Here is an 11600-nt window from a genome sequence, read left to right as displayed (position 1 = left end):
CCTAAATTTAACTTTAATAAAGAAGAAAAGCCCTATTTCAAAAGACGCGCTATTGGAACGTTATTCTTTAATTTTAGCTTTGAGCTGGTTCTTGTCGGAACTTCTTGTTGTTGTTCCTATGTATTATCTTATCTTATCTTATATTATACAGACGTTACTTCAAAAAAGAAGATGATTACGTCCTACGCGTCATGCATTTAGTCATGCATATTAACCAATGACTTAAATTCTGCCAAGTCACTGGTTTTCCTGGCTAGCTCAGGCAACCCATTTCATGCTCTAATAGCACTAGGGAAGAAGGAGCGTTTGTACAAATTTGTTCTAGCATATGGGACGAGGAATGTGCCTTTATCTTTGTGTCTTTCAGAGTATTTTATTAAATTTTGTTTTTGTATTTGAAGATTATGGTTCAGTGTTTTATGTATTATTGCTACTTTACTTTTGAGCCTTCTGTCCTGAAGGCTTTCTAAATTTAGTGATTTTACTAAAGGTGTTACTCTAGTCAAATGTGAATATTCGTTTGTTATGAATCGCACTGCTCTATTTTGTGTCTGTTTCAGTTTCTTAATGTTTTCTTGAGTTGAGGGGTCCCAAACAGAGGATGCATATTCTATTATCGGCCTAACCAAGGTTAAATAACATTTTAGTTTTATGTTCTTATTTGATTTATAGAAATTTCTTTTAATAAATCCTAATGCTTTGTTTGATTTTTTTGTAGTTTCATCGATATGTGGATTCTATGACAGTTTTTCATTTATTATAACACCTAGGTATTTTTCGTTTTTAGTCTGTGTTACTGGTTTGCCATGAATAAGATAAGTGGAATTAATTTGTTTTAGTTTTTTTGTTACTCTTAACAACTGACATTTTTCTGGGTGGAAAGACATGCTCCAATTTGATTCCCATTTCTGTAATTCATCTAATTCTCTTTGTAAAATATCTGTGTCTTGTGTTGTTTTTATTGTTCTATATATTATGCAATCGTCTGCAAATAATCTGACTATTAGACTATTCACTATTAGTTTCATTTTAATGACATTTTTATCTTTAATGCGTAGCTCCATATTCATTATAATTCTAATCATGTTAAGTGAACTAGGGGATACAGAACTTTTGAGTGTGTATATGTATAGGCGCATATATATATATATATATATATATATATATATATATATATTACCAATCTTTTTTTATGTCGTCCCTGAAGGAAGGTCTTTGCGAGCCCTGCATATCTTGTGATATGGCCATAGATTTTAAGCTTGTGTTTTCTTTTACAATAGTTAACAGGTTCACAAACTACAATTTCTACATACAAATTAGACCGCTCCCCCCCCCTACTCAAAGAGTTTGGGGTGGGAAGGGGAGTAAATGTAATAGCCCCCCCCCAACGCAAAGACAAACATGCCATAAGGGGGCGACATAAAAAAGATTGGTTATAATATCATTCGTGTCTTTTATCATAAAGATAGGTAATTAATCTGTTAACAAACTGATTTCTACTAAAAAAAATGGACCGCCCCCTCACTCAAAGGTTTAGGGTTGAGAGGGTGGGATTGATGCATAGTTTAAAAAAAAAAAAATTTAAAACATAAATTATTAGTATATATTATTAACGTAAGTAAATAATTCGTTTACAAATTGTGTTTTCTTTTACTAAAATTCGCCCGCCGACCCCTTCCTCCCTCCCGGATCTGCCAGTGGTTAACTGGCGATCACAAGGAATTCATACTTTTTATGTGTAGGGACTCAGGCTTGGGATTCTGTGATAGTCAAGGTTTATCTGAGTGTAGACCAGGGTTGGCCAACCTTCTGCATCCGAACACCATTTTTTATGTAACTACTAACTCAGATGCGCCTCAGCTTGTTTAGGATCATTTTCGTGAATGAAAATACTTTCTCACATCAGTATCTGACAGGCGTAGCTATGGGCACATTTTCTTAGTTCTGTAAACATGTTAACATGGCAATGATGGCCAAAATTCATACACATTTAAATGCAATTTTCATTTGAATTAACTTCTTTTTTATCATTATGTTACTAATTTTATTTAAACGTTTCAAAACTGGTATTCATAACATACTGCAAGTGTTCCCCATGGCACACAGCCTTTTGGTGTGAAAAGCAGTAATATCTCAGAAGAGGACAATTGAATTAAGGAAGATTACAGTTCCAGTAACTCTTCCAGTCATTGGAGGTTTAGTTTACTTTTACTAAAGATTTCCTAGACATGACTTTGCATCCTTAAATATGTCTGACCATCTAGTTTTTCCTTAGTGTGACTTAATATCAATAACTTTATCATCATTTTTTTTCCTAACAATAAAAACTTAAATAGTAACATAAAAAAATGTCGAAGGCTTACGAAAAGAAAGATATACACAAACCAGACAAAAAGCAAACAATTGCATTAAACAACGAGTTCATTGGTTGTTGTTTTTTTTTAATATTCTCATTAGTTATATAAATATTTCGGTCAATTTTCAAATCGTAATAACTAGTAAATTGAATTCCTAAGGAACATTTTTTTAGAAATCGGTTAACCAATTTATAATTATTTTTTTTAGCTACCATGCATGCTCTTTCTTGATTTTTTTCTTGGTGTGAAATGCGCCACTTTTGGCGCATGTGACAAAGGTTGGCCACCCCAGGTGTAGACTGTTGTCTTCGTATTGACCAAACTTACTCGTTTTGCATGAACCGTATTTGATTGAAGGCAATGTATTTAATATGTTATAGTAACTATATGGTTTACTCTAGATTAAACATGTCAATCACATCATAAAAAAGCAAATATATGTAAGAGTTAGGATTTATAGAAAATGTATCAGTCATATATATTGTAATTCTATTTTACTTTAGTGACTACTAGGCCCCCTATGTATTCAGTTTATTCACTAGTTTACTAACAATTTAATTTCCAAGAATGATGTAGAATCAGTAACTAAAAGAAAAACTAAGGACGAAAATAGATCGTTTCTAGATAAGGGATGACAACGGCAATCCATTAATTATTGTATAATATTGTATTAATTCTAATTTACATAAAACTAGAAGACTATGTTTAACAACTGATTTTTGGCTGCGGCCTTTCATGTCATAGAAAGTTTTGTATGTGACAGATGCACCTTAATGAGTTTAACGTGCCTGGTTTAGATCTAATAACTTTATATGAACTATCATTCATGTCATGTCATAAAACAATTGTTACGTTATCGATTGCTAACTAATACTTATTAGCATTATGTGTTCACTTGTTTTACTGAAGTAATGAACTAATTTGTTAGACTGAGAGACACTCTTTCCCTGACAACTCATTTACTGTTTATACAGACAGTGGTTCAACCATCCTACTAACATAGTTTCTCCTTTAAATACTTCTGTATTAAAATAATAATAATAATAATAAACAAGAATGCAAAAAAATAATACAAATATTTGTAGTTTTTGTGGCAATATAAACAAAAAATGTGATGGAAACATTCGCCATGTTTGACGTAGATCTAAATCCAATCCACTACACCAGTAATACTCGAATTAAAGCTCGCAGGTCACATGTCATATACACAATTGTAACACAATACATTATATTTGTAACTGCATGTTTTATTTAGTAGCTAGGCTTAAAGGCTTTTAAAATATATAAAGAGGGATTCTCATGATTTGTGGAAAAACTGTGTTCAATGATCATTTTTAATACTGTTTCCATGTTGTATTTTACTGGAGCAGAAAAAAAAATTGTTTACCAAATAACATATAATAAATTGAAATACAAAAATACCTATTATGTTGTACATTTCTTTTACATTGTGTAGACTAACTAGGCAGAATAACAAAAAAAAATTAAGATAGTCAAGATTATAATCTTATTATAGAACAATAAATAGACCTACATTTAAATAAAATACAAATCATATACTACTTGCCATATTAATTAATCATAAGAGAAAAAAAGTTCATACTATTTGTCTATTGTGCATAAATACAGTATCAAAATATCCAGTACATTGCAGCAGTACATGTATTATTGGTGTTAGAAAACTATGTTGATCCAACGCTGGGTACTTGGACAACTATTTCCCTTTCATTAATAAATATTCTGACTCTTTTTGACCTGTAGTCCATGGTCACCATTGAGTCTTCTGGCACATATTTAACCTGTAAAACATAATGTAATAACATAAAATAATATATTTAAGTGCTTAAAAAGAAAAACAAACAAACCAGCTAACGCCCTTAAGTTCTAATTTGTAGATCAGGGTTTCCATTTAAGGTTGCTAATTCAATATTTTATACCTTTATCCCCCGAATTTGCCAATTTTGTTTTAATAAATCATAAAACTTCATGGACATAAAAAAATTTCACACAATTTTATTCACCTCTTTCTTGTTAGAAATACCTTATACTCTTAAATGAGCAATTTTCGTATGTGTTTCTCTCAACCCCTATATATTGTCTGAGACATGGGTACTATACAGAAGCAACTTAGACTTCTTGAACCTTTTCACCAAAGGTGTTTGCACTCCATCATGGATATATGGCGACAAGACTGCACTACAAATAGCAATGTTATTGTGAATGCCCGTATGGAGAGTATAGAGGGTCTTATTGTAGTCTGACAGTTACACGTGGCAGGGCAATTTTCCCATACGGTGGACGAAAGTATGCCAAAGGCTCCCACAAAAACGCATCTTTAGAATACTAATGCTTTTACTAATTACTAATGTTTTAATTTTACTTTGTTACAGAATGCATGTTGTACACTACAACCAAGAGATTTAGCTTGATTAAACTTGATGTTTCGTACTAAAGCCATACTGAATATATTAATTGCAATATTAAACTTCTGAATGTAACCATTTCATAAGTTATACTTCACATACTTTCTTTCCATCCAGCAATAGACCAATAGTTTTACGCACATGATGCAATGTTAAACGACAAGATGTGAGCTGCGTTTCTTTTTTCTAGACTGTAGGTGCACTAAAGAGACTTGCTATTCTAATCGCCACGTACAATCTACAATGTCATTTAGAACCAAAAGTACACAAAAGAAACTCTTTGGATTGGTAATCTTTGCCCAATGTATTATTCTCGTAATTATGAACATGTTTCTATAATGAGTTCGGCTAAACATCTTCCTTTACAAATTTTTCTTCCGAGCGAGGCTCGGTTACCTGGTACCTAGTGCTGCATTATCTATATAACAATATTTGCATCATTTATTGTGAGCTAATGAGCTGGATAACAATGACCTGAAGGTTTACTATTAATTTATGAATACTGATTGCATACATCAGAATATGTGTTTAATTTCAGTATAGCAACAAGTATATTCAATGGCATTTTACATTAGTTCAAGAATTGGCAAAAATTAATACATTAATAAAATGCTTGGTTGCGCTTAAATTGCCAGTAATTTATAAAAGTATAAAATAAATTTTAAAAAAGAATACAAAAATAAAGATCTTCTTTATTAAAACTTAAATTTTGTAAAAATTACATCCCACAGATTTTTAAAACTATTTTACTAGAGCTGGTAACATAAAATGATCCACCTGAACGGTAAGTTTAATTGTGGAAGTTTGCAGCTAGAATTCTGTATATGTTTGCAAGCACTTATTTATGTCAGCAGTCTCTTCCATAATGAAAGCTACGAAAAACATCTTACGGTTCGAGATTATCTAATCAAAATTTGTCATCAGTGATGAAAGTGTCAGTAGTATGTAAACTTGTATCCCAGAAAAGTAAGTACAGGTATTCCATAAATTATTGTGTTCTAGTGTATTGTTTCTAATTTACATAAAACTAGTAGACCATGTTTTCCAACTGATTTTTGGCGGTGACCCTTCAGGTCATAGTAAGTTTTTCATAGGCCCATACACCTTAATGAGTTTGACATGCCTGCTTTAAAGAGTAGTTGGTTGCTGTCAGTTTTGTCGTTGTTGTTAGCCTCTAAAATATATCACTGGTTCACTAAGTTATTTTAGTAATGTTTGACTTGTAAACTTTAAGTAGCACGAGCAAGATGAATCACACTAGGAACTGTTACTATAAAGAATTTTATGTGTATATATTTCTTTACGTCGCCCCAACCATGCGGCACACCACGCATGCAAGTTGACTCTGTAAACCTCGATGAAAAAGTCATGGAAAGATAACTCTTTTATCTCTGCAAGTCGGACCAGAGTTACCCCACGTAACTTTCGCGGTGACAAAGAACACGGCTCAGAATAAAAAGAGGGGGGGGGGGGGGAGAACACTAAATACTGGTTTCTGCTACGCCGCATGGTCGGCTCGTAACTTTGAATTCAACAAGAGAGAACATTCCTATATCCACCTCGCTGTAGCGTCTTAAGTCTAAACAAAAGGGAAAAAAAAGACATCCTAGTGCCTAGCGTAGCAGTCTTAACTTTCGTTAAGATTCTATTACCGTTCTATTTTTTATTTTTTTATTTTTTGCGTCATTTTTAACTTCCCGATGCCTACTAACATTTGTTCAATAATCATCTAAAATCTAAAATCTAAAATATTCTATTACAATGAGAAATAAATAGTCGAGAAAGAACGTTATTAATAAAGTTTATTTTACCCCCCAGGAAAGAACTTCACAACGTATCTAAGATGACGCATTTATAAAGTCAGTGTCATATGTTGCCCATCCTACACTCTTGGCTCTGATTCATTGGTTATTAACGTGTCCAAAGTTGTCAAGTTCTTAAAGTAGTTAGTGTCGTGTTGGGCATTGTTGTAGAGAGCCTGGAAAGATAGCAAAGTTACAATATTATCTGAAAATCGCGTAATAAATAGATAGATAGATAGGTAAAATTAAAATTAAATTATAACTTTTTATAGCTATACTTTCATGCTTACATCATGCTCAGAGTGCTATGGTCCAATCTCATATGTGGACCAGTGGGAGAAGTGGTATCCGGGGAGGTTTTCCGTGCTGCCTTTAGACGCTCAGTAAACACAATTCTGCTAGAGTAGGGTGTCGAACCTCGAACAGCCTTCATAGCTAGCCAAGTTCAAGCATACCTAGCCTCTCGACCTCGCATAAATAGATAGATAGATGGACAGTTAGATAGATAGATACATTCCCAAAGACAGAATATATAAAAATAAACTATTATTAAAAAGGCAGGTACTTAAAGCATAGATTTGGATGTCGTGACTATCCATTATGACTTAGGAATAATTCATGACTGCCAAATCAATAATCTGGATGGCATAGAAAACTTGATAGTAAATTCGTTGTCTTCACTTTCATCAAACATGTTACTGGTCAGTAGTCGTCAATAGGCGTACACTTTAGTTTGATTTTCGGTGCATCGTCTCACGAAGTGCTATAAAACAAAGTTACCTTAAATTGTTTATCAATAAGACATTGGGACGGATTGATATATATATACAATGCATACATACATGCATAAGAGCTAACAAACGTATATGCATTAGTAAACAGATTCATAAAGACATACATACACACATACATACATACATACATACATACATACATACATACATACATACATACATACATACATACATACATACATACATACATACTGGGCCTGCCTTAGGCCACTGCAATCTATGCCTCAGCAGTGGGCCCCGCACTTTCATAGGCCCGCGCTGATTCCAGGTCTAAATCATTACATTAAACCCTTATAGATTATATATATTAATAGGGTTTGTGCGGCATCCTTATTTTCTAGGCCCTCCAGGAATTTTTTGGAATTGCAAAATATAAGAATAATTTGTGGAAATCTCCTGAAATTATTAAAATTTTCATGAAAACTCATAAAGATCTCCTGAAAAATAGATACAATTGTCATTTTTGGGTGCCGATCCTATGTGTAAAAAAAAAACTGCATTGTCAGCTTTCCGTTAATAAAGAATTTATTGCAAAAATGAATTTATTTTCTAATACAAAATCTTAATTTCTACCAAGACTAGGCACCGCGCAATCCGTTTCACATAAGACCCCGCAATGTTAGGGCCGGCACTGCATACATACATACATACATTATACATACAAACCTATCACGGGCGTAATCCAATTTTGGTTTCGGGGTTTAAACCCAACCTGTACAGTAGTTTGAGTTTAAAATCTGCATCCTTGTGAATATTAAAGTGTTTTTTTTTTGTCGATTACATTCAGAGGCAAATAGAGATGTTTAGTTTATCCCTGAAGGTATTATCATTAGATTCAACTAGGTTTATGAATTGCGTTTAGAAGGGGAAAACATTTTCTTTAGTAATTTACTTTTACTTGTAATGTAAAGGATCCAACCAATTGTCGCTTTTTATTTTTCTATTTTTTCTTTTTATCTGTCTTTCCCGATCCATGTTTTGTTACATGTTTTTAAAAGTATAAGATTTTAAATGGTATTTGCTTTTTTCGACGATTTGAAAAATAATATAGACTAAAGTCTATGTAAATGGTCATGTCAGTTAAGATAATTTTGTTTTCAGTGGAATTATAGACTTAGGTGACTGATGACATTGGGAAAGTATTATTAAATAAAAAACATATGACTTAAAGTTTGTCGCAGCTAGTTTTGTAGTTAACATGTTCTTAAACTTATAGTGCCGCTTTCCTCAAGAGACGATGACGTCATGTGTCTTATTTTAATCTGTGCTGTATGTTATCCCTTTCTCGCTTCGTCGAGATTATGAAATGACGTCATTTTTTCTTCTTGTATGTTCTGTGCATTCTCGCATTTTACACTTTAGATGTAAGCAGTACCTTTTTCCGGCGTAAGTTTTGTCCTTTCCTTAACGTTATGGACAGCCTTAACAATTGCTTTCTATATACTCATAATGACTTTTGACCCCTATTTGAGGTGAGTTTTATTTCATATTTGAGAACCGTTAGAGGTACACCTTACATGATATTTGTTCTGCTAAAATTACAAGAAAAATGCAAAGAGCAGAACCTAAACCTATACGTTGCCTTGTGGACCTCACCAAGGCTTTCGACACGGTCAGTCGCGATGGTTTTTAGAGGATTTTGGCCAGGCTAGAATGCCCATCTACGTCCCTATCCATTTTTCAAGCAGTTTCACGTTGGACAAAGAGGCCAGATCAGACACGATAGTGCCCTTTCTGGTCACTTCCCAATAGAAAATGGCGTGAAGCATTTCATATTTCAGAAAATGACAATTGATAACCGTCTCGGTAGGGCCAGTAGGGCTTTTGGACGCCTTCAGGTGAAGGTTCGGCGGAATTAATTGCTCCGCCTGCCCAACAAAATCGATGTCTACCAAGAAGTTATTATCTCAATTTTTTTTATATGGCTCTGAGACATGGACATTATACAGAACTAAGACTACTTGATCGCTTTCAACAAAGATGTTTGCGCTCAATCATGGAGATACGGTGGCAAGACAGCACTACAAACAGCGATGTCCTTGCGAACGCCGGTATGGACAGTATAGAGGGATTTGTTATGGTCCGACAGTTAAGCTGGGTAGGGCACGTATTAAGTATGGGAGACGACCGTATGCCGAAGGCAGTCTTTTTTTTTTGTGAGTTAAAAGGTGGTCGACGTAACAGAGGCGCTCCACGGAAACGCTTTAAAAACCAGTTTAGGCGTCAACTTTCTTTGGCTGACATAGAAGAGAGCACCTGATTGCATGCGTCGTCATAACGAGACAGCTGGAGGTCACTCACAAAGGCCGCTGGATACACATTTGAGGCCAAAAGAAAATCCGCTGCAGAGGTCAAACGAAGACGGCGAAAATAACATCTAAATCGACCACCTACGGATGATGGTTATGCTTGCCCTCGGTGTGGCAAAATATGTAGGTCACATCTTGGGCTGCACAGCCATGGGAAATAATTCATTCCTTATTCGGACAAGACTTATTTATTTATTTTATATTGTGAAGTTATTTTATTATGGATTCGTAAGAAAGTTTAACTGAACCTACTATGGAATCTTTGTCTTGAGTTGGAAACTAAAATCTTGTTGACATCTGTGTTATTCAGCAACATACTATAAGGTGCCTTTTTTGTTTTAAAAACTATTTAAGTATTAAATTAGACTGTAATTATAAATTATTTACTTCATATTATGCCATATGTATTTGTGTGTGTACATTTCATTCATATTGGTTATTATTCACATAATTGTACAAACATCACTGAATTACATTTATAGCTTAATTGTAAATCATCATACACATCGTTTATTAATTTATGTAGTACTGGGTGATGATGGTGTGTCTGCTAGGGACTGATAAAATTATCAAGTAAAAATAAATTATTATTAATTATAACAAATATGCATATTGCAATTAAAATTACTTGTTAATGCAAATACAATTTAATACCTATTTATTAAATAATCAAAGTCCTGTTTAAGGCCTTTGTTAAATTTTCCCCGAGAACATTTAAACTAATAATAAAACAGACTACAAAAATGCCCTACATTTATATCCATATCTCTCATACTGTAAGATTTATTTTCTTTTTTTTTTAATGAGACACATTTAGTATGGTGTACATGCTCATCAATGATGAATCGATGGCTATAGACAACCTAAATGCTACCTAAGTTTAAGGTGAATAATGCCATTTAGGTAGTCATGTCGTTGCTACATTTAAAAAGCAGCGGGCCTAACAGTAAAGTCAAATATTTGCTAACGTTGCGTTTGTGTTTGTGCGCAAAGAAAGAATAACTGAATAATTTGTTATTACCCTTTATTTGTAGCCACGCGCAAAAAAACAACAACTCCAGATTACGCCCATGATACATAGAAAATACATTATTTTACATATTATACATTATTTTCTAACAATATAAACTGTATTACCTGTTAGTAAATGGTGCATCGAAATTTCCGACAAAAGAATATTGCGAACGAGCGCTTGTATTTTTTTTTTCTATTTTAGCGACAAAATATACCCAACTCTGTAGTTGTGTCGACTGTCATGAATTGTTCTGTAAAGACTTAACATTGCTTAGTCAAGGGGTCTCAAACTCATTTCAGCATGTGGGCCACAGTGGAAAGTAACAACCACAAAAAAGAATTTTTTTCATTAAATTTTACGAACACTACTGTTATTGCAGTTAAATGCTAAAATAAAGTTTTTATAAATATTAATTACATTTAGTTTAGTTTATTACTTGTACAGGCAGTTTAGTTTACTAAAATAAGTTAACGTTGTCTCTGTCACTTATAAAAAAGCAGAAACTGTAGTTCCCCAAAAAACAACAACTATAATTTCTAGGCCTACTGCAGATGGCTCGTCACTCATGTTTCTGTCCACTCAGCTGAGAGCGTTTGGCAGAGACCAGACCATCGACGGTAGGCCTGAAGTCGCGTGTAGAGGCAAGCTGCAAGGTTGCTCTCAGATGCTTATCAGTCAGTCTTGATCGTAATGCTGTTTTGTTGATCATTCTGAAAAAAAAACTGTTCGCAAACGTACGTATTCCCAAACATCGCTAGAATTCTAGCAGCTGCGCAGAATAAGTTTGGAAACTTCTCTCTGGGAAGAAACTGGTAGAAATCTGGAACGCCAACATCAGCGTATTTTGGCTTCAGAACAGTGTCAAACTGCAGGTCCAGTAGCTCCATCTGGTTTCCTCTG

General features: G+C 33.8%; 1 long non-coding RNA gene across 1 annotated transcript; it reads right to left on the bottom strand.

Moving 5' to 3' along the window:
* Nucleotides 1–4067: 4067 nt before the first annotated feature.
* On the bottom strand, nucleotides 4068–11599 carry LOC129922940 (uncharacterized). Its single transcript, XR_008774865.1, has 3 exons — nucleotides 6873–11599; nucleotides 6592–6758; nucleotides 4068–4156 (listed from the first exon to the last, which is right to left on the bottom strand). It is a non-coding gene; the product is annotated as an uncharacterized LOC129922940 (long non-coding RNA).
* Between the last annotated feature and the right edge of the window lies 1 nt (nucleotide 11600).

Source organism: Biomphalaria glabrata, chromosome 14 (assembly GCF_947242115.1).
Source record: "Biomphalaria glabrata chromosome 14, xgBioGlab47.1, whole genome shotgun sequence".
NCBI classification, from domain to species: Eukaryota; Metazoa; Mollusca; class Gastropoda; family Planorbidae; genus Biomphalaria; species Biomphalaria glabrata.
Note: the sequence above shows the minus strand (reverse complement) of the source record. Positions and strands in the feature narration are given on the sequence as shown.